This window comes from Phaenicophaeus curvirostris, chromosome 1 (assembly GCF_032191515.1).
Source record: "Phaenicophaeus curvirostris isolate KB17595 chromosome 1, BPBGC_Pcur_1.0, whole genome shotgun sequence".
Classification (NCBI taxonomy): domain Eukaryota; kingdom Metazoa; phylum Chordata; class Aves; order Cuculiformes; family Cuculidae; genus Phaenicophaeus; species Phaenicophaeus curvirostris.
The window spans coordinates 19,732,897-19,755,725 of NC_091392.1; the positions used below are offsets into that span (position 1 = coordinate 19,732,897).

The following is a 22,829-nucleotide window of genomic DNA, read 5'->3' on the forward strand; positions in this document are numbered from 1 at the left end:
CTGAATATTTCTGGAAGAGTCAACATTAATTGCTGCCCTAGGACTGGAAGGCCAGGCTCACAATAGACAAACACATTAGTTTGTAAATGAAGGATTAAGTCAGGAAACCTTGCTAATAATTTAGTTCAGTAGCTCCATAATCACCACAGTATGATGGTGAGTAATTTGCAGCGTTTGTAAGCATGAGTTCAGTGGCCCTCTAATTGACTCAGTTTCCTATTCTGGATAGCTGTGCTGATACTTGGAGTCGTTCTGTAAGATGATCTTTAAATAATGCTCCATGTGTCACAGCACATGTGGCATTCCTGACTTCCACTTCTAGCTTTCCTCATTTGGATGATTTATGGGCTTGTGTAAATCAGTCTTGAACATAAGTGGGTGCCTGTTCTTTTGCTGATTCATATTCCCTCCATTGTAAGCAAAGTTATGCCCTTGTACGATCTCCATTATTCACAGACTTTGCCTGCCTTCAATCTGAATTTGCAGGAAAGAGCACAGCTTTGCAGAGATTTCCAGCTCGAACAGATTCTTTTGTATTTTGTCTGCCTGAAAAATGAGCTGAATATTTTCTGAATAAGCAGGTGTACAAAGCACAACTTCTGTGGCAGAATTAGCATTCCCACTGTCCTCCTGGTAACTAATTACATGACAACTGGGGAAAGCTGAAATGAGCTGGGAGTGATGTCCCTGATTCACCTACTCCAATACAATGTGTGCAAAACAGACTCAAGGGTCACCTTTAAAAATTCAAGTTCTATTTAACTATGTTTTCACATGCTGGTTTCTAATAATGATTAAAACACATTGATGATAACATTTTTGCAAGGCCATTATGAAAGGACAAGGCAGTATATGAAACAAGCATTTTGTAGTGAACACCATGCTCCTGCACTCGTAATGAACACAGCCTGCAATGAACACTCCACAAAGTCGGCTACACATTCCAAATATAAAATGTAAATAGATTTTTTTTAAGTGTCTGAGGTTTTCAAAAACAGTGAGGGGATTTCCCTCATTAACTACGGAAAAACCAACATGTTTGAATTAGGTAGTTTAAGCCAAACACTCATGTTTCGTAACTTTTCTCTCCAGACTTACAGTGGAGCTGGTTGTGACACAGGAGGATGAGATGGTTTGGTCATGTTTTTTCATTGAATCAATTCCTCTCCTTTGTTGGAACTTTGACCTTATATTTCCAAGACTTGCCAAGATCACCAGGTCTTACAGCCTTCTCAGAACAGCACAAGAATGAATACTAGTGTAATATCAGTTTAATGAACTTCAGTATCAGGGTTAGTTTGCAAAGGCACTGTCACCTAAAAATGAGAAATCACAAATCAGCTGTAAACTAGATTGTGAAAGTTTCTTTCCTCCTCTGCTGAAAACAGTTAAAGTGATGAGAACAAATGAGAAGGAACAAACTAAACTGGATTTACTACACCTCATGCATGGAGGGCCAGAATTTTTCAGAAGTGCACTATATGACTCACACCCTTCTCATGCAGAGTTCAATATAAAATGCCCGTTGACAGCAGTGGGAACAGTGTGAAATTCTACCCTACAATTTATTGATATGATCTCTCTGCAAAGAACAGAACAAAGACCCAGCTCCCATGCCAGACAATTCACAGCCTTGGCACTGCAAATGGAGGTTGAGAGTTGCAAAGGAGAATGATGAGAAGTAGTGCAAAAACTGTAGTCATAAAATGTTATAGTACCTCACTTGTGGCATATTTGTACTCTGTAAGCTTTTCAAGTGTTTGATTTTAGTTTCATTTTACTTGTTTGTCCTGATCAATGGATGAGTAGAGTTGTGTATCATTATTTTGAAAAGCACTATAGTTTCTATGCAGTACAATAAATTCAATGATTCAATTACAGTTTGATCAATGGCAAATTCAGCATGGCAGTGACAGAAGGTCTCAAATCCCACATCCCTCCTCTAAGCTCATCCAATGGAAGAATGAATTTTGAACCTTTGTACCTGTACTCCGTAATTTATCCAGAAGTCCTGGCTAATGACTTGCAAAACAAAAATTAATCATGTAATATCTATTATCAGAGAGAAATAATCTAAAGGAAAGCTAATAAAAGGTTTTAAATTGTCAAAGAACACAAAAATATTTTAGATTCCTTCCTATTTGTATTGAATACTGTAATTTTAAAGGAGGCACTGGGAAATGCCTATCAGAAAATTGTGTGGAGGTATGTGGTAAATGCCCTGTCACCTCAGAGTCAGTCAGTGAGCACGATACACCTCTTAAAAGAAGATGTTTAATCCAGGTCATTCTATAATTCAGGACATTCTCCTCTCCTCTCCTCTCCTCTCCTCTCCTCTCCTCTCCTCTCCTCTCCTCTCCTCTCCTCTCCTCTCCTCTCCTCTCCTCTCCTCTCCTCTCCTCTCCTCTCCTCTCCTCTCCTCTCCTCTCCTCTCCTCTCCTCTCCTCTCCTCTCCTCTCCTCTCCTCTCCTCTCCTCTCCTCTCCTCTCCTCTCCTCTCCTCTCCTCTCCTCTCCTCTCCTCTCCTCTCCTCTCCTCTCCTCTCCTCTCCTCGCCCAGCCTAGCCTAGCCTATCCATGCCAGGACATACACCAGTTTATGGCAGGCCATGGACTGCTCTTTGAACATGCAGAACTGTCTGTGAACTCCTGTTTTAGCTCGTTTATAAGTGGTTTAGTTCAGCTCTTCAGCAGGTAGTGGTAAAAATCTTACAAGAAAATGCTTAGCAGCAACCCGTTGTTTAATCTATTAATGATAGCAGGTTTCAGTTTTTCATGGAGAGACAACTTAAGTCTTGAAAACAGAGACCCTACAGTGAATAGACCCATGGTTTACAATACTACTTTGTTCTTAGCTTACTCTGTAGACAGCTGTTTCCACCAATATGCAGAAAAATCTGATAAATAACAAGTGAAACTGTCATTTTCCTTCAGTTATGAAGACACATGGATTAGTCGTAATCAACCCTACTCAAAACTTGAAAATGTATGATGGAAAAGCTATGCAATTTTTTTTCTTGCTTTAAGAGCTTTGTAATACTTACGATGATAGAAGGTCAGAGAACAAAAGGCTATTTCATTGATAGTTCTATCAGTGAGAAAGTTAACACACTAACCAGGGGGCTGGATGTGAGATAGCTGGAATAATAAAAATTCTGAAAGGTGTTTCTGCCTTCAATATTTTTTTTTATTTATTCCTGAGACAGTAAATGAAGAAAATAATTTCTTGCTCTTTTTCTCTTTGTATCTGTCTTTTTTCCCTTATCACATTTACTCTTGTTATGGGTAATTCTTGTGACAACTTGAACAAACCTGCAGTTTTCTTTTTTCATGTTGCTAAATAAAGAATGTAAGATGTAAAAATGCATATTTATTATGTGGTCTGTGAAGGGTTACATTTCTGAGAGTGGAGTGCTTAAAGGGCTTGCCAATATCTTATTATTCCCAATTAGTCAGAAAAATTGGCATAACTGTGGTTTAATTAAATTTATGGACCAAAAAACTTCCGCATGCCTTTGCCTACATTCTTTGTGGAAGCAATGTACCAGTTTAAGAATAGAACAAAAAACGTACTTGTAAAACATTTTTTATTTTCTAGTTTGTGTTGCTTTTATCATCTTTAAGTTAGTCTCTAATCATAAACTTCGAAAGATGTGGAAGAATCCAAGCGCAGCAGTTTGCACTCTTACCTAGAATCATCTGGTACTGGTCATGGGGACCTGCCCACTTGATGGAGCAGATGATGCCTGACTCAGTGTGCCCGAGGAAGGCAACAAAAATATTCAGATCTCTTCCAATATATTGGGGGAGGTGGGGAAGAATGCCTTCCTGACCACAGATTTGGCAATCAGTTCTGTTTGTACATGTGAGTAAAGATCTGCTCTGTTTATAAGCAACTCATATGTATCCTGAAGTACTGCTTGTGTCCCAGTAGTTTTCCATCCCCATTTGGCCCTTTTTAGTTATTTTTAGTGATTCAGTCCATGTACTTCTATAGGCAGAGAATTTGAAGCCTTCACCTAATCCGTAAGGACTTGATATCCCCAAGCACTTGGGCAGCAATAGTTGCACCGCAGGCAGAACTTGGGTTACCTAAGCACAACCATTTAAAAAGGAAATTTTATCAAAAACTCATGTTATTTTCACTGGAGAAAGTCTAAAAAAGATAGATGCAGATGAAACAAAAGGGAAACTCACTCCTTTCTAAGATTTTAGGGAAGGTATAACAACTTACTCCCTTGAGATGCTTGTCTGTATTGCAGTTACTAATTCAGATCAGATGCTTGATTTTCTAATGGCTGACATTGACTGGATGAGTTTCATATTCTTTCTTATCTCCCTAGTGCTGGTGGAGGCAATGTACCTAATCAGCATGACAGATGATCCACCCTGACAGAACAGTAAGTTAGCATATTTTATTACTTCTCTCTAATGCTACACAGAAATTATTAAACATCCAAATGCCAATATATGGAAAATGGGGCCAAATATTCAGAAGGGACAGCAGCTGATCCAAAGACAAAGCCAATCTTAGAATGCAGCAATTTCTGCTCTTTACCCACACTAGTGTAAACCTGGAAAAAATCCTTTAACAGGAATGTAAACCAGAAAGGACTTTGGATCAATGTACTTTGCTGGTATTATTTACGTTGCCAGGAGTGACCATATTTTGCTGTTCCTTTTTGTTTGTTTCTCTTACAATAAAAATCATTTTACCTCCTAGCTCTTTCTGTTTTGCAATCTAGCTAAGGGACTGAGAGGACTATGTTTATTTGGATGTATTTTAAGAAAAAAATATGGGGGAAAAGCCATTGTTAGGAATACAAACCAAGAAATATGGTGTATTTCTCATTGATGAATTAAAATATTCTTTCACTAAGAGGGTATTTACTTCTGTCTAGTAATTTGTAGTTAATTGCATATGCTCAAACACAAATTAATGAAACATAAAGTTCTGATTTTTTTGTCACTAAGTAACCTTCATGTTTTGTGTGTACTGTTTTTAATAGGACTCATTGTGTTCTCAGGAAATTATGTGCTAATCTTTTTAGCTTCCAGAAAAAAGAAAATGAAATATACCATCAATGTAAGGAAATTCTTCTACCTTCATCTGAGCAGACTTAAATTATGTTGCTGATGGTATTTACAAAATATCCGTGGTCAGTACAGTGTGTCTGTGCTAAAGTCAATGAAGCATACAGTGAACAGGACATAGTCACATGAGGCTTGAATTCATTCCAGTTTGTACTCTGGAATTCTTTTTTTTTTTTTTTTTAACTCAGATGATTGCAGTGACCAACATGTGATTTGGAGCGAGGCTCACTCAGGTCAGGCCTGCAGAAGCTAGTGGCAGAATGCCTGAAAGCAGTTCAGACCAGGAGTGTTTGTGTGTGGTAATTCAGTGAGTGTCACATGCAGATAGATATAAGTTTTGAGACATACTGACAAGGTGTTCTGTTGAATGGTAAATGCTCCTGAAATAACAGCTGAAGGGCAGGTAGCTGTTCCCTTCTCTCAGTTGTTTCCAGAGGTATCTTCCCAGGTGTGGGTCTCTCCTGTGCACCTTTCAAGGCAGAGCTCAGTTTTGTAGACATCCACTAGTCAACTTACTTCAAATTTACTTGTACCACTTAAATACATTATGTAGGTACATTCAATATACTAATATATTATAGTAATGTCTATAACTGTTTAAATAAAAAACATATTTTAAAATAAAGTCACAGTCATGTAGCAGTTACGGAAAGAGAGTTCCTTGAGATCTCTGCTGTTAGGCAGTGTACGTGCATTAGACCATAGCTCTAGCTAAGCAAAGTTTTGTGTGTGTATAAATTGCATGTTACCTTTGCTCTGCCTAGGTTTTGTGCACCACTGCTCATCCACTGCTCTCATATTTCCTCTGTTGCACAGACAACCGTAGCCTTAACACAACTTTCCAAGGAAGACTGTTGAAGCATTTTTCAGAGAGAAGCCACCACTTGTGTCCCCAGACATACAGCAAGTGCAGAAATATTAATACAGTTATCTGGGAACAGCTTTGGTTCTTGGATGCCCCCAGCAGAATTGGCAATGGAGATGTCTTAGACAGCTTCTGTCTTTCTGACTCATTTTATCCGAACTATTTTGGGTGTTTCCTGAAAACAGCTGTTGAAAGCCATTGAAACTATCTCTCTAGCAACTGTGACTTTTTTTCTTTTCAGAAGGAAAATCTGCTGTCCCATCAAATATCAGGGGTCAAGAATCCTCACCCATATATATGATAGAAAGTGCATTCAAGTCTGTTGTTCAACATAATTATTTAATAGATCCCCCACATTAGTCAGACCTTGGATTTATGAAGACTGTTAGTATTTAAAATTAAGTTGCATCTTCTTTGTCATTAATCAAAGAATAGTTTAGGTTGGAAAAGACCTTTCAGATCATCAAACTCAAGCATAATTAAGTTGTTCTTCTGAAGGAATCCACACTGTAGGTATGGAACATATAAAAAAGCACAACTTACGCTGGAGTATTTAGGGAAGTGGAACTAAAGCACAAATGTACTGACATCTTCACCTTTCTGACAAGTACTTATGAAAAACAAATAGTCATAGGCAAACCCCGTAATGTTATGAAGGTAAAAACAGATCCTTGAGCTGTGCAACTGTGTAAAGCACAGCAATGCTGCGTGCCAGATGGCAACTAGGCAAATTCTCTATAAGATAGGCTGCCTGCTCCTGCTGAAGCATCCGGGATGACAGAGCCATGATATCAATAAGTAGCAGTATAAGCAGATGAACAGTGGCTCCTACTGCTCATATGGGACTAAATTTATAGAAAACTAAAATCACTAGGAAAGTAATTACAGAGGCTGGAAGTCTGCCTTTGTATGAGGCTGTGACAGACATGTCTCACACGGTATGCTCTCCTTAAGTAAGTTATTGCTTATAATGAGCCTCACTTACACTGCTATTTTTTCTTCTTCACTTAACTCGTGCTGGGATGATGTTGTAATTAGGAGGAAAGTGCTCTCGTTTGATGGATGTTTCATCTTTGGAAGTCTGGCAGTATTTTTTTTTCTCCAACATTGTGCTGCATCTCCTTTCTCCTAACCTTCTCTTTCACCACGTACAAAGGAAGGGGATGAACTGCCTGAGGTGCACTCAGATTACATGGAAATATCAAGGATTTAGATGCCTCACCTTAAAGCACAAGATGGGGAAAGAATGTTTTGTTTTAGTAGCAATTCACTGTCACCATTTCCTGTTAACTAGTTGACTAGAACATTCTTGAGGAAACAAGAACAACTCTGATTTTTCATTATACCCTGAAGCATGTAAGACTTGAAACAAGCTAAAGAAAAAAGATGCAAAGAAAAAGTACGATACACCTGATCTGTTCAGTTGTGTTGCATAGTAACTCAGCGACACTGTTGCTGGACTCTTTATGTTTGGAAAGAGTGAAGAAGTTAATTGACAATGTACTACTGCAACCATGTTTATGTTATATTCACAGGGTTATGTTCACTCTAATGACTTATTTACCAGAACAGCTGGTTTTATTAAGAATCTGGTGTAACTTGTCAGCCATAGTTATTGAGGCAAAAATTTTCACCACTTTATGGTCACAAAAAAGTAAAACAATGCAGAAATGCAACAACATGAGAAAATAGTGAATGTTGGTAACAAAAGTCTTCCTGTCACTGATTTGTAAAACTTGTTTTCTAGACTTTAATAAGCAGGAAGTTTTAATTGCTAGGAGCTGTTGCTGCAGCAGTTTTTTCAATATCTTGGATAGTTGATAACAAAAATCTGCTGGCTTGAGTTAGTGTATTTTTGTAAAACATTCATCGGCAGCAACTGCCATGTGGAACTTAGAAATTATTTTTAAAATACCTGAGATACATACTCACTCTCTTTTGCTGGTTATATTTACCTGTACACTTATCGTTACATGATGGACCATTTAGATATCAAGAGAGCTCTACATAAATATTTTAAAGAAAGCTATTTGAAGAATATTTATTAATGTTCTATACATAAATATGAATTTCTGAAAGTCACAACATGCAAATACTGTGATACAGAAATAATTAAAGACTTCAGAAGACATTCTAAAAAGCATAAATAGAGTATTATAGTTTTAAAGTACAATTTCTCTCTGAAGCAGCTACATTTATGAGGTGAAATCTCAGAGGAGAACAGGGAATCACAGTTCAAATCTGAATAAGGACAAAATCTTTTCTTCCTTATGAGGACTACAAAGAAAAGAAATTCTGTACATGAAGTAGTAAAATATTTTTCTCCATTATATTCATTGGTCTAATAGGAGATATTGCTTCTTCCCAGGAACTTGGTCCTGCCAGAACTGCAGTCTAAGTTATTTCACCACTTTTCCATTCAGGACAACACCCTGGCTATTCTATCTGGCCGAGCATTTTGCCAACTATCTATTGTTGGAAATGAAGCTACTGGGAGAATATGCACCTAGCATGATTAGGCTCTGAAATGGCACAAGAAACCAACAACTGGGCCATGAAACAGCCAATCCAACTCTTTCCAACAAGGGCAGTGTGTTATTGGCATACCTTTCAAGAAGGGTTTTCAAAGTGCTTTCTAAAAATTCATTAACTGAGCTACTTGCCACTTAACATGATTATGTTAGACTGGGATCATTTCTTCAATACTGAAATATGACTCCCATAGTGGTAGTATGGGGGGAAATGCATAAGGCCTTAATCCTTTCTTAGTGGTGATGTGGGAATTTGCAATTGTATTCTCCTGGAAATTGCTCAGACACAGGGTCTGCCTGTAGCATTCCCAAGGGCCTCAGCTCTACGAGTCTGCTCCCATTTGTAGTAAAGGAGGATAAGGCTTACTGAGTTAGCATATTTCCAGAAATGAAGATAGTTTTCATTTCTTATGAGGGAAAAAAAAAAAGTGCCTAGACAATTTACTGCAACTGGTAACAGCCTCTGCTTTATACTCCCTTTGAGAATTAGCACTTGTGTGTCTCCTACAAACATAAAGCTCATAAAGCTGATGCTGGAAACAACTAGCAGTCTCAGTACTTACGAATTCCTGAGAAAGCATTAACCTAATCCAAACCTCATCTGCAAGACATGATAGGATCATGACAGAAGTTTCCATATTTGCAAGTTTACAAACTTGGAATAAGTAAAATCTTGCTATTATAAGTAATCCTGATTTTTTTTCCTGAATAAGAGTAATGAAGAAATACAATGAAAATACAGCAGTTTTCTGAAGGTCAGAGGATATTTGCTAAAATGCACAAATTGTTGCTTTTGCCATGCAAGCTAATAAAGGCAAAATTCTGGTCAAAATGCCTAAATACCAGTTCTGATGCATATTATCCTGAAGGCAAAGCAGAGCTAGCCAAAGTTTTTCTCCTGGAAGAGAGTTGTCTCATTTGGTTGATTTCAATTAACAACTTCCTTGAAACATTGTTGACCTTTGTGGCACAGTCACTTTCAAGTGAAATAAAGGATGCCAGTCTGATCCACTCAGCTCCAGAACAGTTTAACCAGTATCCGTAGGGCACACATCCTGTGACTTGATTTAATCTTATGATTATGGGAGTGTCACTTGATGTGTTAGGTGCTGTAGACTTAGGAGGTCCTTGACCTTTTTTACAACTATAAGACTTCCTTGTTCTCAGAACAAAAAGAGTAATGATGAAAAGTGATTTTTTTTGCCTTTTTTTTTTCATTTAATGAACACAAAGCAGATGAGAACTAGCAATGATTACAATAATAGGAAAACATATTTTAAAATTAAGGATTTTTAAAATCTCCTTCCAAAATGAAGTTGATGTTTCAGAGGCAAACAGTTATTGATCACTGCTTGTTTTGTTCATGGAACTACAGTTGCTTAGTAAGCTGGGCATTTCTGCAACTAGTATAGAGAAATGTTTCTACTTGTCACAATTTGTGCTTTTCAAAGTGGATAACAACTCTCCAGGAGTAATGTTTTCTCTGATGTTACTTTAAATTGTAGTATTAGTAGATAATAATATTAGCTTTTTATTTCATTCAGGCAATATAACTGGTAAATACCTTGGAAGTTTCTAAGCCTTTCACTTGAAATATCTGGTAACAGAAAAATGTGATCTTTGTAATGATTAAGTAGACAGGACAATAAGAAAATAGTTTTGTGGGATTGCACCATTAATAAACTATCAACCACTTTCAACTAATTTCAAGAATGGGGTCATGTCTCAAAACTTTAATTGCTATTCCAGTCTTGAACAATGTGTGACTCATGGGAAAGGCACAGGTGGAACGAAGCTGAAGAAATTAATCCAAAAATGTTGAGTTGCACAATTCTGGTATGGGAAAGGAAGAGGTAAAATATGAAATACCTATTTTACATTAACATAGAGACTTTAAACTACAAAGCTGACATCTTCTAGTGTGTTTTCTGTCAAACATTTAATTTTGATTAAAAGATTTCAAATACATTTTAATGGTCAAGGTTTTGGGTTGTTTTGTCACATTTATTTACAGACATTATTTTACTGCTGAAAAAAACACATAGTGGTTTGACTTTGCTAATTAATTTTAAATACAAAAGTAAATGTTCATGGAAAAAGATTCTTGTAAAAGACTGTACAGCTGCTTTTTCACTTTAATGATAATTGCGTGCCTAAGAAATCTCAGACTGTTTCCAGGCTTCATTATAACACTGAGTCTACTCGTAAAAGACCTTGTAATGATTTAATCATTCACTCACTCACTCATTCATTCATTCATCCATTCATGTACTGGGACAACAACAGTCATGTGGCTTGAACCGCACTTGTTCTAGTGGTGGATTATAATCTAACTGATTATAGAAAGTTATTCAGCTTGCTTTAGGCACTTTTTGGGAAGTCTTTCATTTTCTATATTATTTGATATCTATATCTGCAATCTAACTTCCTATTTATGTTAGGAGACATTCAGCATTCTGAAAAAGGTTATATTATAGACTGTGTTTTATTTTATACATCCTCAAAAGAGCCAATGTTATTTCTCCCAAAAGCCAATTGCAAACTTTGCATGGTTTTACCTAGGAAATAATGATCTTTTCTGTAGACATAAGCAGCTTTTCTTACATTTAAGGGGCTAAGGTATAGATGTATCCCACACTACCTTTTGATGTTATTTTTGGCTATGTCTAGCTATGTCTGGTCAACATCATGTAGAGACTTGACATGAGACTGGATCCCAGAAGAGTTGCATTGGCATAATTCTGTGGCTGGCACAGCATTATTGCTGGTACAGCTACATGGCTTCCAATTTGAGACCTAGCTTGTGTGGCACTAGCTGGGGTATCTTCTCACATCCCAGAATAAAGCAATGTAATTATAACCCTTTCACTTCTGATATATCTGTACTTAGGCTCAGCACAAACACATTATCAAAGCAATCTTAATAATAATTAAAAAATTAAAAATGCTGCCTTCAGAAAGCATATATTAACATATCAGAGCATGTCAGAATTGAAGTCACCTAAGCAATCCTTTGGCAAATGTGAACAATGCTCTTTATTTCATTGAACAATCACCATTATTTCATAAGATTTTTGCCCCATTTGTTTTCTGACAAACAGGCATCTGGGGAATTTGAGGGGATAGAGAGTGTTTACTGTATAAAAAATCTTCAGAGAATTCTGCTGTTGGATTTCAAGACACCATTGGACCAAAATTTTGTAATGACACAATACAGATTAGATAGGGTTGGCAGTTTGTTACCTGGAAAAAACATGCCCTTGCAAATATGGCTATCATGCTGAGGACTCTGCTCAGAGGTATGGCTTTCAGTAAAGAGACTGGAACAATTTTTAAAGATAAGTAGATTTTCTTAATATATTTATTTTGTTTGAAATAGCTGAACTATATTTGATGAAATTAAAAAGAGACAAACAAGCAAACCATTATCTGAGAAGAAAACTTTAGCAAGTAATTTTGGGAAAACTGTAAAAGATAAAGCCATGGAATCTTACGGTAAAATTTTTTGGGCAATCTTGGTACCTAAAACAACAATGTGATGAGATTGTGTCCGTTTGATCATACACAAGTAGAATTCTTGCTTTTAAAAACATTAACATAGGTGTTTTAACTGTGCTATCTGAAGACTTGCAAGTTACATATATGGATGTGATGAAATCTTCCTAGTTTATTACAATTTCTGGTATGCTCTGTGTAATAACACTTTTAGTTCCATTAATGATTTTGCAGGAACACATTGTTCTATATGACGGTTTCTTAGTGGTTTCCTTAAATGTTGGGCACATCACCCTTCTGACTTTTCCTACAGCGTGCCTGCTCACTGGTATTGCAGGATTGCAGCAAAACCAAGTTGCAGCAACTGGAGTTTGACCTTTAACACAGAACTGCCCAATTGCTTTTAGACACACATTTACTACTTTTAATTGGTTTTTAATTCTTTTTCTTTCTTCTTCTTCTTTTTTTTTTTTTTTTTTTTTTTTTTTTCTGAGGGGGATATTCTTTTTCTGGTGAAAACTGCATTTGACCTTTAGAACAGAAACTCACAAACCTGTGCTGGCTAGAGGCCAGAGCCCTTGGTCTAGCACAGAGGGCAGCTGCCAGGCTGCTAGTGGAAAGGAAATGACATGATCATGCTGCCACCTGTTTCCAAAGAGGTACGCTAGCTGCCAGGTTGCTTGTTCGCCTGGTCACCTTGTTGTAGCAGGGTCAAATCATGCTGGGTGCTGAGCTCACTGGCTTTACAGCATACTGGGTACCTTGGGCAGAGCCTGAGCTGGGCTGGCCAGGCAATGGACACTGGCTGTAGGAAATATGATGCAACCTGTTAAGAATAGTACCTTGAATATGTCAGGAACTGTTTTTTTCCAATCCTTTAATATATAGATGTCAATGATGGCAAAGGGAGAGAAGAGAGTGTCAATGTCTTGTCCTAAACCACAAACTGATTTCAACAAGCTGCATGCATTTTTTGCTAATATAATAACCATTTTTAAAGCTGGGTTTTATTGCATAAGTTCAAGACAACAGTATATTGTGAGTATACTGAAATGAAACTCTCAGCACAGCTGATGTGCTGTTTCCACACACATATCTGATGCCTCTGACTGGCTGATCAAGAATGCAGTAGGTACATTAGGCTTAGTTTGCCAAACCAACAGCGTATCCTGTGAGGCCTTTCCATAAGGCTGGGAACAAGCTCTGGCTTTTGTGCCTATCTCATGTGATAGCTTTATCAGAAAAACAGATGAGAAAGAATGGACCATGATCAGTGGTTTAAATATTAGAACTGTCCTGGTAACATAAAGAGAAAAATCTTCCTTCAGTGGCTTTGAGAAACTTGGTATTCTGAAGTTATACTCGCTGGAGTCTTGCTCAGAAGCAGATGCATCCAAAGCAGCATAGAGCGAGGGAAAAATAATGTAAGAGGAGGTCATAATTTAGGCCACTCATTGAACCACACAGCTTCAAAGTGGAGAATTCTGAAGGTCTTGAGGTAAACCTGCTGTTAGTTGCATCTTTAAAACATTTGGAACATAAGGTATACCACGAAACACTGCAGTAACATTGCAGCAATCGTGCAATGCTGGTGGGATGCAGGTGGTGGAACACAAGAGCTATAGCTGTAGTACCAGCTGCACTTTGCACCTTTTCTAACCCTGCATGAAGCTCAATGATCCAGATTCTTCTTGCAATGCCAGTAGCTAATCTTGTTTACAATATGCAGTTGTGGACACTTTTGCTGCTGCTGATTGACCAGAGCCTGTAGCCGTGAAAATGTAGGAGAGCCCCCCAAAGCTGTCAGAAACAAAGTCACTCAGCTTGAAGGGCTCTCATCAAATGGAAGATTTAATGCTAAAGCAGAATGAAATAACACTGCTTGCACATCAATGGCTACCTACCTCTACAACATACATACCTTTTGACTCATCAATCACAGTGAAAAAGATCCTTTAATAGTGCAGTTTTAGAATTTAGACCAAGACCCACAAAGGACTCGGGTACATCTGTGTGCCTGCTGCAGGCAGATACAAGTAACCTCTGCACACGCTCTGAACTCACAAAAAAGCCCATGTGACTATAGTTTAGTCAGTTACTGAACCTCAGCTAACATGCTCTACTGAGACGAGTAAACAAGTATTCTAACTGAATGATAAAACACTTAAAAACATTTTTATTGTCATCACATTTCTTGGTATCCAAAAAGTATTTACCAGTACCATTTTGTGGAGTACCTGGAGGCCCTTGGCTTCTGCTGTGTTACGTAGAAAATAAAAATATAAGACATAGTTCCTACCTTTCACAGTTTGTCGTCTAGCAAAAGGTAAAGACAACCAGACGGTGGAAGGGACAAAATAAGCTGTTGTACTACACCAAAGTAACTTTTGATTTGAGCAAAGTGATGTCTGCCTATCCCATCATTATTCCGCATGTATTTTTTTCTTTTTTTCTTTATGATGTAGAAGAACTGCTTTCAGGGTTTAAAGTCATACATGAAACATTGATGGGACTAGAAAAAGCATTAAGAACAACACTCTGGTTTTGGCCTTGGTAATTCAAACTTTAACACAGTCTTAGTAAAATTGAAAAGTAAAATTTAATGTGTAGATACACTACAAAACTGTAGAGCAGATTGTGGAAACTGCATCATCAAAACTTTTCTGAAGCAGAGCTAGCCTTTCCTCTTTATGCTTTCATCCTTTGTTACACATGTTATATTACATATTAACTGGAGTTGTGGGTGATTAAGGAAAGTGGCTACCCTCTGGGTCAAAAGAATAGCTGTTTGTGGGAGATGATGCCTGAAGCTACTCATAGAGGGCATTACTACCCAGAGAGAACAATTTTTTTCCTAACTGATGGGTATTCCTATGCTTACAAACTCAATCCTCTTTGTAAATAAAGTGAATGGTGCTTTTGCATGTATAACTCAACAACTAGGAAGGGCTGGGTAATTCCAAACAGCCAGTGGTCACTACTTTCTTGAAATGGGCTTGTCAATGAGATCCTTGAAAATTCCCAGATGATCAAATCACAAGTTAATTTTAAAAACCTCCACCTAATTGTAAGTACATTTTATTACAACCTTTAAAATAAGGGTAGCATTAAATGATAATGTGCTCTTAAGTAGCTTGGATATTACAGGGATACTCTTGTATATTCATCACTAACTTACTTCTCCAGTGCCTTCTAATTCTGAGCAGGCATCTGTTTTATTGCTCTCTTAGAGCTCATGGCAGCATGGCACAAAATATCTGCTTGCCTTGCAGGCAGCTTGATACTAGCTGTTTTGGGACTTTGTCACTGGGGAAAGCATTCCTGAGTAATGACTTCAGGACTGAGTCCAAGGTAAATCCTTGCTCAGAAGTAAATCTGCGATGGTCTTCAATTCCATACTTAATTCTATCTACAAATCTTGTTGTTTATCCCTTGATACTGAGTATTACATTGCTTTTAGCTGCTTCAGCATTAAGTAGCATAGATTTTCAGGAGCAGGCAACAGAGTTGATTCAAAATGGAAGTTTTATTTTGTGGAAGTGGCCAGTGAAGAGCTTTTTTTCTTCCTTTTTATAATTTAATTATTTCAAAATGGAAATTTCACAGTAAGAATCATCATGCACTGGAACACATTGTCCAGGGAATCTGTATAATCTCCATCCTTGGGATCTTTTTAAAAAAACCCACTAGATGTAGCTCTGAACAACCTGTTTAAAGTTTTGAAATTCCTATGCTTTAAGCAAGGCCGTGACTAGATGACCTCATTTGGCCAGTGAACTTTTTGCAAACCTTTAGGCATGTTTGCACATTGTTCTGGATATGGAGCACAGATCTAAAACTAAAACTAAAGCTGACCTTTGCCAGTACATCTACATGGCACAGAGTGTCACAGATATACAGCCTGCAGTCCCAAAGCATTGGGGACATTGCTTATTACCCAATCTAGTCACTTAAGGGTCCTTCAGAACTTATTGTACAGCGTACTGGTTCAGGCACAGTACTTCAGAACAACTCTCGGTCTACAAGATGCAGGGAGAAGCTGTTGTAGTAAATAAAACCCAGGTTATCTTTTCTTCTGTACCAATACTCCAGTGGTGCAAACATCACCCTTTTTGTCCACTCTTCCCTCTTTGCAAGCAGTTTACATTGTGAGATTTGACTTTAGTTTCTCAGTCTGCTCTCAGACTAAGGAAAATATTTGGTTTGAAAGGTGAAACTCAGAGTAGCTGAGGTGCTTGATGATAGTCACCTGGTATCAGTATTAACAGAGGACACTCACTAATAGAATTAAAAATAGCTACTGAAAGTGAAGTTTTTGGTTTTAACTTACTGTGAATGTTATTGCATTTTATCAAGGCATTTTGTGCTAATAGTATTTAGTATGATAGCAGGAGTAATATGGGATGCTATAAAGCTACTGGCCAAAGCATAATGTGGCGTTTGGAGAGGTAAAATCTTTATGATGACAATTCTTCTCAATCTCTAAAGAAACAAATACCCTCCCACAATTTCCAGTCATTTCTCATGGATGCTGGACAAGGCCCTCAAGAACTGACCTTGGAGGACTCTGAAGCTCATCAGCATTCAGCTGTGCTCTGCTTAAACCAGCAGGAATCAAAGGCACTCAGAACTTCACTTTTTGATACCTCTCAGCGTTTGGTCCTATGTTACATCATGTATGTACCTTACCTTGTAGTCAGGAAACACTTAAATTCCTGCTGATTTCAGGGATTGTATATTCACAAACAGTAAACAGAGACATACAAAAGGTTTGAATAAGCTGTTAAATTTTCTCACAGTCGAGAAAAGTTCTCATAATACAGATTTGTAAAGAAGTCTATTTACTCACATGTATTTACTACTGGCATTTGAAGACTATTCTACACATCATTTACAAAGAGCTTTTGTTTACTAGATAGTTATAGGAATCGGGCAACATCAGTTGGATGCCTCATGTGGGCTTTACCTAGGGTCACAGAGGCTATGGCTTTAGCAGATCACTAGCACAAGAAACATCTAACTTTTGTCATCCAGGAATTAGGTAAGTCATCTCTGTTACTCACTGAGCGCTCCTTGATAGTTTGTGTAAAGAAAGCATCTGAACCAGGCAGAATAAATATTTGTCTGCAAGTACCTGTCTCTCTCCACTGACTACAGAGAAATAGTTGAGTGCCTGAGACTAATATCTGATGTTTAATTCAGTGGAAAATCGCTTCAGTTCCTCTGTGCGTTATCGGAATGTGCTCAGATGAAAAAATATACAAATAAGCTAAAGAAGATTTGGATATGTAAAGGGATTTATTTTTCAGTTTATTAAAATATTGAAGTCTTTACATTAATCTGTGTTGAATAGCTATACTTCTGTCAATACACAGTGGAAAATAGCACTGCAGTTTCTAGAGTTACTCCTATTTTAGGAGGCAGTGAGAGCTGAGTGTCCTCAATAACTCTCAAGATAAGCCCTTTAAAAAAGTTATTTGAGACATAAGGTTCATGAGGTTTCTATGGAGATGGTTTTTTTTGTATGTGTGTATATGTATCAAAAGCATTTGCATCAAAGGGGAGTTCTGGAAAACAGTTGTTACAAATTCTGTGTTTTTCAATCCATAGCTTCTCATATAGTATAATAAAATATCCCTGATTTAAGTATTGAAGCCAAAAGGAGTAGCAGGATTTCAAGACCTATGCAAATCAGATCATGCAGATTAAATCCAATCCTATGAAATCTGTCCAACAGAAATACCTTCAACAACAGAAATACCTTCACTTTTCTTACGTCCTAGATGACAATCCACAGCACAACCACTTCTGGCTCCTATCTGCAATGATGCTAGGTCCTTCCTCCCTGCTTTCTGCAGCTTCCCTTAATGGGTACTGTACAGTGCTCAAGCTTGCTCCAAACCACTCTGCTTGATGAGACAGGCACTCATGTCACATCCAAACCCTGTGATAATTTTGGTAAATTCCTTAAATCCTGTGTGGCCTGGAAAACCTCCTAGTTTTGCTGGGGCTTTTTGACCAAGCCAGGCTTCTGGTGGTGTTCCACAATTCTGCACTTGAGTGGCAGGGTGTGAGCATGGACAACTTTCAGCATTCCACAAAACCCGCAGCATCTCAGACCTACAGTATCCTTTTGCCTGGTACAAGCCCCAGTTATGAAAATGCAGGGTGGCCTGCTTGGTCAGATGTCCCGTCTTGCTGATGAGTTGTCACAGATGTCAGGACAACTGGCAAGTAGAACTGTCTGACAGGGGTACAAGCACCTGGTGGGTGCTTCTGTGGTTGTGTCTGACACCAGGCACTGGAAGACATGGTGCTCTAAGAGACACTTCCTTCTCCTTTTAGCAGTGTGTTCAGATGTTTCTTACTCCCTGTCAGTTGCAGAGATCCTCTGCACTTTTTCTGACTGCATATTTGAGTTTTTTCCTTGCTTCTTGGAGATCCTCTGGCCTTTTCCCAGTTTGGATTCACATCTGTGCGAAAGTGTAACTTGAAAACTTACCTCTGCTTCTGAGTGCTGCAAATATATTTGTTTGGGATGGTGTGATACGGATGGGGGCACACTTGGAACTAAGGCATCTACTAGTTAAACTCTTTGAGTTGGTTCAGAAACTTAAATATTTGAACAATTATCTTAACAAAGGGCAAGGGGTAACTACCCTCTGCTTTTCAGAAAAGAAAATGTTTTCATCCTGATTATTTTTCCCTAAACGCTATTAGCCATACTTCCTAGTGAAGTTAGGTAGCCTGCAGGTTAAAGTTCAAGAAAGTGCATTTGCTGAATCCATGAATATACAAACATACCTTGCTGTCATCAGCAACTGAAAACTAGGAAAGTCTTTTGCTTAAAAAAAAACTAACAGGAGTTTAATAACTTGCTATACCTTTAAATGCCCTCCCTGAATTAAAAATTAACCACTATAGTTAAATAATTTTTATTAGCTAGCAGCAAGTTAACTTTGCTGATTATCCAGATATTCAAATAGAATTGACATCTGATCCATAGCAATTTCAGCTCATGTGATTACGGACACCTACTAGATCAGATAGGTTCAGCTTTCACTGTTCACTGCCACTAGGCTAAGATTTACCCTTGACACACATTTTTCAGCTGCTCGAATAGAAAAAACATGCATAGATTATAGTAGAAATTCAGAAGAGCGCTACAATTCTGTGGTACATTATATATACATGTAAGACTCTGCAGCAGCGAAAAAAGATGGAAAAATTACAAATCAAGAACAACATATGAAGAATGTAAAGCAAGGCTCTAAATATTTTATAAATGCACAGATGCCGTAGTAAACATACTCCTAAGAATGTTGAGGGAACTAGTTAATGAAATGTTCAATAAGAACATCTTGTACGTTTTACTGCAAGAACATTAATTTGGCTGGAAGAACAGTTTGAAGGAATGATTAGTACTGTCACTGGCTTCTCTGAAGAACACTTGCAGGCATCTAATTTTATTAACCTAAAATGGCAGACACTGTATCTACACTGTGTGAAAGATAATATAAAGAAAAGAATGTTGTATATATGCAGAAAAGAGGGAGTACTAATTACCAGTGAAAATATACATTATAATGGATAAGAAGCACTTAAAATACATTTTTCTTTGATAACAATGTTTTTCTGGAGTTTACAGTAATCATTAAATGAAGTTACGCAGCAATATATGGAATATCAGTTTCTTTCATACCAAATCAGAACTGTAGGGATTATCGCAATAACTATAATGTGTTTTCCAGTGTGAAATAAATAAGTCTTAAGAGTCCCATTATTTCATCTCACTATGTGGGGATTTACACCCATCCTTGCCAACGCCATTAACAGAGATAAGACTTATGTATGCAAATCCTAAGACAGCACATAGAGAATAGACCAGTAAATTTTGCAGAATAGTTATTAGCCTGAAATTCTAGGGAAAATACAAAAAGGAACTCTCTTGTAAGAAATTAAGTATTCTGGGCTTGATCTTTATGCCCAGAGCATGGCAGATGGAAAAAAGTATCAATTGTAAGATTAAGATGTGAAATAGTACAATAGAGAATGTTTCTCCCTGTACTCTGGTCATGAGCAGGCAGTGCCAGAGCGCATTGTGCATATTAACTGAAAGCATGTTAATCTGAAGGTGTTCTAGGAGGGGGAACAAAGGGCTATATTCAAATAAAATGCTGTACATACCTGATTTAGGACCTGGAATTGCTCTGGAATTTAAGGTTAGGAGCGTGATGAATGAACCAAGCTCTTCTTGCTCAGATTGGGCACACTCAGGTTTCCTGCAGAAGCAGTGGGGATACACAAGTATATTAACATTAGATAGCCTGGTTACTCCTTATGTATTGCGGGGTATAGTTTCAGTCTACGGAAAACAATGCCAAAGAAAAATTTTAGAGGATAAAGTATAAATGTGTTAAGCAGCTCCATCTGTGTGGTTCCTCTTCCCCAGAGCAGTTCTTGAAGCTCAGGACTCCCAGTATCACTCTGGCTTTGGGGCTTATGTTCTTAATCACGTAGTCTTTCGCCATTACTGGGCTTTGTCATTTCTGATTTATGGGCAGCCAGTTAGAAAAGCTCTTCAACACATATTTCTTTCTTCTGTCCCTCCTCTCCTCACCCCCACCCTGGGGTTGAGCACTGGCTGAGATCCTTTACATTTATTTATTTTTAAGGTACCTTTAATTTCAAGATCTCACCTTACTTGTGACTCAAACTGTGCATGTCATATCTTTTGTGTATGCCTGAGATATTTTCCAAGAGATAGTTGAAGTACCTATTCTGTTGTGAAAATGAGAACTGAGAAAACACAATAGTCCTACTAGGTTTTCTGTCATTATATAAGGAAAAGAATCAATCCTATAACAGACAGCAGGGCTTATCCACAGGTACTACAGATCAGTTGTACTGAGACAGGTACAAAAAAAAGTGACGAAAGGAAAGTCCTTTTTCCTCAAAACATAAATAATTTTTTTTTCTGATACACAGCAGAGCTAAGCAAAGTAGTTAACAGTTTCAGCAACTCTTCATCTCTCTAGTATATAAGATTAATTAATATTTACTTTACAAGTAATAATTTTATTTGGCAAGTGACAATAGCCTTCCAGTTTTCCATTAGCAAGAATAATTTCCAAGTTCAGATAATATCTGCTTCCCTATTGCTTGTGCTAATGGAGAATGCTCCTTCTGTTGTTTTGAGCTATGAAATTTAATTGCCCAGAGTGGCTGATACTTATTTTGAACAGCTGCTGAACAAACCTTTAAAATGCTATAATTGCATATACAAGAATTCTTAGTTTAATGTATGCCTTGTGGCATTAAAAACATGAGTGCACACAAGAGAGATAAAGAGCTCACAGACCTTCTGAACCATCTTCATTTGGGGAAGGTGATTTCTTGTGTTTCATTCTGCTCTCACTTATATTTATTATACAGAAGTAACATACTTCATTTACATGGACTTTTCCTTATTTGCACAAGTAACGGTGGAAAATGTTTTCAACTCTTCCTTTCATGGACTGCTTTTTCAATAAACCTGAACACTGAATGGCAGACATCATCTTTGTTAGTCATGGTATAGTGCATGTTTGTGTGACAAGAACAGTATATTTTCTCCCTAAAAATATTTTCATGTCATAATTTGTAGTCCAATACACAAACAAATTTTTTTTCTGAAAGGAATGAGTCTTGAATACAGTGTAATATTTGCTATGATACTTATTTGACATCCCATCATATATTGTGCAGATAATCTATTTGAATAGTTTTTTGACTATTGCAAACAAATACAGTGACAAAATCTTTACAAGAAAACATTCTGAATTTATCTACACGAGTATATAATGCATTGATTTTGGGGCAGTGGCCAGGTTTGGAGCACTGACTCTCCTTCATGGTCCCTGTAGGGCTCCCAAAGTTGATGGCTCCCATCAGTCTGGTTGAGGTTTTAATAAAAGCTGAAGAAAATATCCACCAAAGCCCAGCATGAAATAGCTGTGAGCAGAAATAGTACAGCACAGTAGCAAATAGAGGTTTTAATAATTTGGCTGTTAGGCAAATCAATCAAAACACATACACTACAATTAGCAGTCTAGGGTAGGAAGCAGTATGCACAAGACACCAGGAGTGGAGAACCAAGATGTGTCTTAGTTTACTCTATGGACCAAGGAATTGAGAACTTCTGCCCTGGAGGGGTAGACATATTAAGGAAAAGTAATTATCTGATGTCGTAGAGTCCTGTTTAGATTACAACAACATGATATAGCTGCTGAAGTGCTGAAGCTTTCTAAAGAAAAGGCATTTGGCCTACTCTGTGGGGTCCATTCCTTTCCCATTATACAGATCACAGAGTAATAGTTTAGCAACCTAGGCGTGTCCTCTTTTCAGTGATGAAGTCACTGACTTTGACTATCCTAGATCATATAAATGCTGCTAGGGGATCCATTAAGTGCACAGTGTAATTCTCAACATTCCCACAGAAGAATGTGGGGTTTTTTTCTTAGTTATACATTTGTGGTAAATGAACTCCAGTATTGAGAGACTTCTAGGATAACAGCTCTAAAATTAATTCACAGGTTCAGTAGAGAGCCAAGTAAAGATTTCTTGCTTTGTAGATGTTCTGAAAACAGAAGGAAACCTCTTAAAAATGCTGTTTTCACTTATCAGCAACCACAGGTATCCTGTTGCATTCTGTTCTGAAGAATCTCGATAAAAAAGAAATCATCCTGGTAAAATTTGCAGGGGATTAAAAAAAGCAAACAAACTCAGCAATAATAATTTACTCAGAAGAAGTTTTTCTCCTCCACACTGAATAAAAAGGCCTGGAATTTGCATTCTTGGGACTGAG

At 37.6% G+C, this 22,829-nt stretch overlaps 1 long non-coding RNA gene across 1 annotated transcript in view; it reads right to left on the bottom strand.

Moving 5' to 3' along the window:
• The window catches only part of LOC138716836 (uncharacterized), a 43,958-nt gene that overhangs the window by 4,338 nt on the left and 16,791 nt on the right, over window positions 1–22,829 (bottom strand). Inside the window, exon 2 of the long non-coding RNA XR_011336752.1 lies at window positions 20,171–20,265. This is a non-coding gene — a long non-coding RNA (uncharacterized lncRNA). The remainder of the gene's footprint in view (window positions 1–20,170; window positions 20,266–22,829) is intronic.